This window comes from Equus quagga, chromosome 7, assembly GCF_021613505.1.
Source record: "Equus quagga isolate Etosha38 chromosome 7, UCLA_HA_Equagga_1.0, whole genome shotgun sequence".
NCBI classification, from domain to species: domain Eukaryota; kingdom Metazoa; phylum Chordata; class Mammalia; order Perissodactyla; family Equidae; genus Equus; species Equus quagga.
Window position 1 is genome coordinate 73,638,015 of NC_060273.1, and position 6,000 is coordinate 73,644,014.

Genomic DNA, 6,000 nt, shown 5'->3' on the forward strand with positions numbered 1-6,000 from the left:
TTCAATTATCTTTTAAGTTATTCAAAAAATAAAAATCAACTCAATGAATTGTTTTATCAGGGCAACTCAACAGAAATATTGCTGCAAAAATGTCTTATCTGTATAAACCTCAAATTTGTCTTTTTCCTCCTTAATGAAAGTTCCATTGCAGGTATATGACATCTGCTGAGCTGGCACATTAGCTTTACAGATTTCAGACAAATACCCAATCCCAAGACCAAAGAGCAAAGGTCCTTCCTTGCCTTAGGCCCTAAGCCAAGAAGCACTACTAAAAAACCATTACATTCTAATTGTTTTAGGAAAAAGCCAAGACTACTTAAATCCTTTCCACTTTCAGAAAAATCTATATGTTTCTGACATAGGCTCAATTTTATGTTCTATCTTAGTGTGATTTTTGTTTCAGAGGCAAGATAATTAACAAATATGCAATTGGGCCACAGGGAAAAAACCTCCTGATTTTAATGTATATCAACAGCCATTAAAAATGTTCATATTCTTTGACTAATAGTTGTACTTATGGGAAAACAGCCTCAGGAAAAAAAGCCAAATATAGAAAATACTACTGGTACCTAAGAGACATTAAAATATATACATTTATTGTGTAAAAACAGCATTTTTAATAGAAAAAGCAAAGTCAAGGTAACCATTCTTACTGTCGAACGTTTATGAAATATTGGGCATCCAAAATGATGGTTATAAAAATAATACAGAAACATGAAAAATGCTTCTGATGTAATGTCAACTGGAGAAATCAAGATAAAAAATTTTATATGAATCTGATCACAGCTACATGAAAATTCATGCACAGAAGAGAAATTGGAAATAAATATACACAAACAATTTTATTCTTTTCTCTCCTTTCTATATTTTCTGCAATGCAATAATGCTTTTTATTTTATAAAAAATAAAAAAACAAAAAGTCTGGGGCCGACCTGGTGGCACAGTGGTTAAGTTTGCACGTTCTGCTTCAGCATCCCGGGGTTCGCCAATTTGGATGCCAGGTGCAGACATGGTACCGCTTGGCAAGCCATGCTGTGGTAGGCGTCCCACATATAAAGTAGAGGAAGATGGGCATGGATGTTAGCTCAGGGCCAGTCTTCCTCAGCAAAAAGAGGAGCAGCAGCAGGTGTTAGCTCAGGGCTAATCTTCCTCAAAACAAACAAAAAAACCCAAAAAGTCTGACTCTGAGATCTGTGTTTAGTTTATTCCTTTGATAAGACAACACTCGAAAAATAAGTAAAATCTAAGCTGATTTAATCAAAAAGTATAAGTGAATAACCAAGAACTTTGTTAACACTATGGCTCCCACAGCAGTAGCCACCAGCTAACCATATCCAGAAACCTAGACTATTAAAAAAAAATCTTACATTTATGATTGTCAACCAACCTAAACATACATATGAGGACACTGATTCATTTAAACATTTACTGAGTGTTTACTAAGTGCCAAGCATCTTGCTTGGTAATGGAATTGCTTTGAGTAAGACAGACCTTGCCCTGCAGTCACACGGCCAAGAGATGGATATGAAAATAATTATAGCACAAAATAGCAAATGGTTAAAAAAAAAGATTAAAAATGAAGTAAGTAACAACACCGTGAGAGGATGAGACAAGACAGTGGTAAGAAACATAGGACTATAACAGCAACTTCTGGCTTCTAGCCTACAGCAACTGGGCCAGGAAGAATGAAGTCAGACATACTTAGGAGACAGACCAAAGGACCTAAGAACAAGTATGTTCTTAAGTTAGTATACTAAAACTTGCCAAGAAGTCTTCTGGTCAAAATAATCCTTCTCTATGAAATAGTGAGTGGTCTCCTTAACAAGTCTCACCGGATGTAAGAGGCACACTAATTCTCTGAGGCCACTATATACACTTTAGAAAAATACCAGTACTTCTCGATCTTAAGAACGTACCTCCAAAATACTCATTTCAACCTAGTAGTTTATTCATCAGGGAGGTCGGGTCTAACAGCTGCTAGGTGATGATTTTTCCTTCCATTTGAGCAACTGCACAGATTACTAGTAAGAGTTTAATGTGATAAGAATTGCAAACCTATAGTAGCATATAAACTCTAGAGTTCAACCAACTATACCCCCCGTGACCACTGAACCAATAAAATGATCTCAGTCAATGAACTTTATTGCTGTTTTTTCCATCATAATCAGAGATGACAACATAGTCAACCTCCCAGTGCACTTAAAAAGACCTCGATATGGTCTGAACTCTCAGAAACTGCACATCAAGACTACGGCCTTCACTAGCAATTCCTGTTCCCGCCTATAGGGCCTGCAATGAGACTCCAGCTCTATCATGCACTAGACTGCTTATTATTTTGTAAGTGGCAGTGGTGCTTAACATTAATAAGTAAAATACTTTCACAGAAAGGGTTTAATATATTTTCATATTTCAAAACCATAAAACTTCATTTATATTTAATGAGTCTGAGGTACACAAAGCACTTTTTACAGTCTGCATCATTAATACTCGTATCATATTTGTGAGGTAGGTAAAAGGCTAATATAATTAACTCTATTTCATAGACAAAGGTTAGACAGTATCTCCAAAGTCACACAGTGACTCTAAGATGGATATAGAACTAGAAACTAAACGCTCTGATTCATGTAACAATGCTCTACGAGAATAGATGGATGAATGCAACTGTCCAAAAAGTACTAGAAACCCCACCACTGTTTGTAAAACATATATCAAGACAAACTTTTACAATTAGCCAAGTAAGCAGTGGCGAATTATATATGTTTATATATATTTAATATATACAATATAAACAATTTAAAACATTCCCCATTAAAGACGACAGTTTTGGGTAGAAACACATTTCTTACTGAAAAATGCTTGCCTGAACTTTTTCTTAACTTGTAGAAATTTCTTCAGCAATTCATTTATCCCTAAATTTACTTAGAACCTTACTTTTAAGGGGTTCACATACTCAAAAGAAGCAGTTATTCTGACACAAAGAAACCACGACATCTCCTAATTATGCATAATCCCTACATAGTCTCCATAACTAGGATATCTAGGATATTTTGAAAGTGAAGAAAGATGAGGACCCCAAAGAGATCCATGAGTTCAGTCTGCTCATGAAGCAGTAGGAAAAGAGACACTGTATAAACTTCTTGACTAAGATGGTGTCTCTCCCCTTTACTACACTGCCAACAAAAATGGTACCGGGTTTTTCCCAGTCAGTGAAGGAGTCATTTCTTCCAGGCTCCCTCCTTCTGTCTTTTCTCTAGATTATGTTCCACATCTACAAAAGGAGTGGAAGGTAACAGATAAGCTCTAAGAGCACATGATATTTCTAATTTGTCTGCAGGGAATAATCACATGTAAACTGGATTGATTTAGAAATATCCCATTACATGCCTTTGTTTAACCAGTGACAAGATGTAACTTGCTTAAAAACCCCTAAAAATTAAAAATGTCATAAATTTAGTTAACTGTAAATTAAGCTAAATAAGAAAGTGCGATAATCACGTGTACAGCCACAGTATGATTCCAACTTCTCCACTGAAACTACATTATCTGAAAGCCTAACAACTGCTCTGAAATGTCATGTTGCAGCAACATGCCAATCTGTCATGAAAATTTTCTTGAATCTGGAATATGCAAAAAGTAAATTTACAAATACAATCCACTTTAGCATACCATTTATTACATTTTACATTTGTCTAAAGAAACAAAAAATAATCTCTCATGACAACATACTAAGAACAAAAATGTATGTGATATCTCCATTTGCATTTACTATTTCATATTAACACTTCCATTCAAAACCATTACTTAAGTGAGTTAAAAATAAGTATTTTTATTTTTAGTTCTAGGAATGCCACCTATACTATTAAAGTCTAAGTAGTGATTCTAGGCCTTTTTTAACTCTAAAAAGGTTACAAAACTTTTTAAAAAAGAAAAGAAAAGAAGCATGATGTGTGCTTTAAGTTGAACATATAACTCAAAACAAATGGGGAAATCAAACTCAATCATTATGAAAGATAATTTTTACCCATGAAAATTACAAAATATCTATGAATGCTTAGTATACATAGCCAAAAAAGCCTAGTGAAAAACACCCTTAGGAAGTTTAACTTCCTACCCACACTAAATTGTGACATTAAGAAAAAAACTGTGGAACAGTGGTTAGGTTCGTGCACTTCACTTTGGCGGCACAGGGTTCACGGGTGTGGATCCCAGGAGTGGACCTACACACTGCCCATTAAGCCATGCTGTGGCAGTGTCCCACATACAAAACAGAGGAAGACGCACAGAAGATTGGCTGAGGGCCAATCTTCCTCACCAAAAAAATAAAAATTAAAAGAAATAAAATGATCTCTACCAACAAACAAAATCAGAACTTGTACAGAAAACCGTCACCAAAAAAATTTTCAAAAGGCAACAGAAATAGCAGAGCAGGTGTACAAAATCAAGAGATAAAGTTTTTTTTAATGTTAAATAACACTAAAGTAAAGAATTTTTTAAACAAAGGCATTTTTCTTTTTTCAGTCTTTTCCATATATGGTTGATTTCACTAAATCTATTTCATTATTTCCACCTTCACCACAATCCATCTCATCTTTGTGCTCCAAAACTTTTTATTGAAGAAAAAGTATGATGCATACTCAAGAGGCCCATATTCTTCTACAAGACTTCTGAGTGTGTCCAAAAGTCATTTTCACTTTAACTAAACCATCGCTAATGTAAAACTCAGAAGCCCCTGGTGTACATTTATTCATACCTGTGCTCTATTCACACACTCCTCATCCTCAGGATGCAAGTACCACTTCAGACATCAAAATTCCTCTAATGCTGCCTCCCTGATCCATCTTACCTTCACAAGACTGACACGCTGGACTACAGATGACTCTCTTCCTACGTGTTACCATCCCACCCCAAGAACCCAAAGTAGCAAAATGGCAAAAGTCAGTTAAGATTTCTCAGGAAGAGGAGGAAATAGATAAACAGGGCACAGGAAGTAGCTGTCTCCCAACAGGCCCAACTTTACCATACCTCCACACCTCCCAAACTACCCCTCATTTCCACCTCTGAAAAACTCAATTTTTCCACTAAAGCGATCTGATCTAATGAATCAAAGCCTGCCCATCTCTTCTCTACCCCTGTTCTTTCAAGGCAGAAAGCCCTCACCTCCAACAGGAGGATAAGGAAGAAGAAGAAATGAGGAGGGGGCAGGAAATGATCCCTCCCCTTTCCATGCTTTCTTTCCCAAGAGGACTAAAGATAGCATTGCTCTCCAACTCTCCAGTCAGCCTTCCCTCTCTTCCCTCCGGGAGATATGTTTCAGAGACTAGCTATACGCTAGTGTCCCAAATAAACACTCCACAATCCTACCCCCTTTAAAATGGTTCTAAAACAAAAAGATGATACCTCTCCTATTCCTTTCAAGCGTCCCAATATTTCTACAATACTATCCAATACTAAAAAACAAGCCCCTCCCATGTTTTTCAGCCCCTCAACAATAATCTTACACCCCAATATCTTCAGTTGCCCCCTCAATCTTTCAGTAACATTTACAAAACTCATTCTACTACTCCTTTTATTCCTCCAATACCTGTACCTAAAAATCCCGAGATGCTGCAGACATGTACATCCCTTTCAGCTCCTCCTCCAGTAACATTAGATACCAGGGTAGCCCTTTTAAGCCCCAGACTTATAAATGTCTCAATTTTTTTCCCAACCCTTAATGATATTTAAAAGTCAAAAGTTCTCCCAGCATTATCAACTCCTCAATATTTTTAAAACTTAATACCTTTCCTATCATACTTACCAGCTCCCCAACAATTCCTAAAATACTTCAATGCCCACATATCCCCTTCAACATTACCCCATTATTTTTCAAATCCTTCAATATTCTTGAACCCTGAGGGCTCATCAATAATCGCTATAAAACCTTCAATGTCCCTACAATCCCTTTCTGCCCTCATGTTTTTAAAAGGCCCTCGATACCCCGCTTCTAGATCTTTTAGTCCC

The 6,000-nt window shown here is 36.4% G+C and overlaps 1 protein-coding gene across 4 annotated transcripts in view; it reads right to left on the reverse strand.

Moving 5' to 3' along the window:
* The window catches only part of RBM27 (RNA binding motif protein 27), a 71,203-nt gene that overhangs the window by 64,421 nt on the left and 782 nt on the right, over nt 1-6,000 (reverse strand). The gene's annotated exons all lie outside the window — the stretch shown is intronic.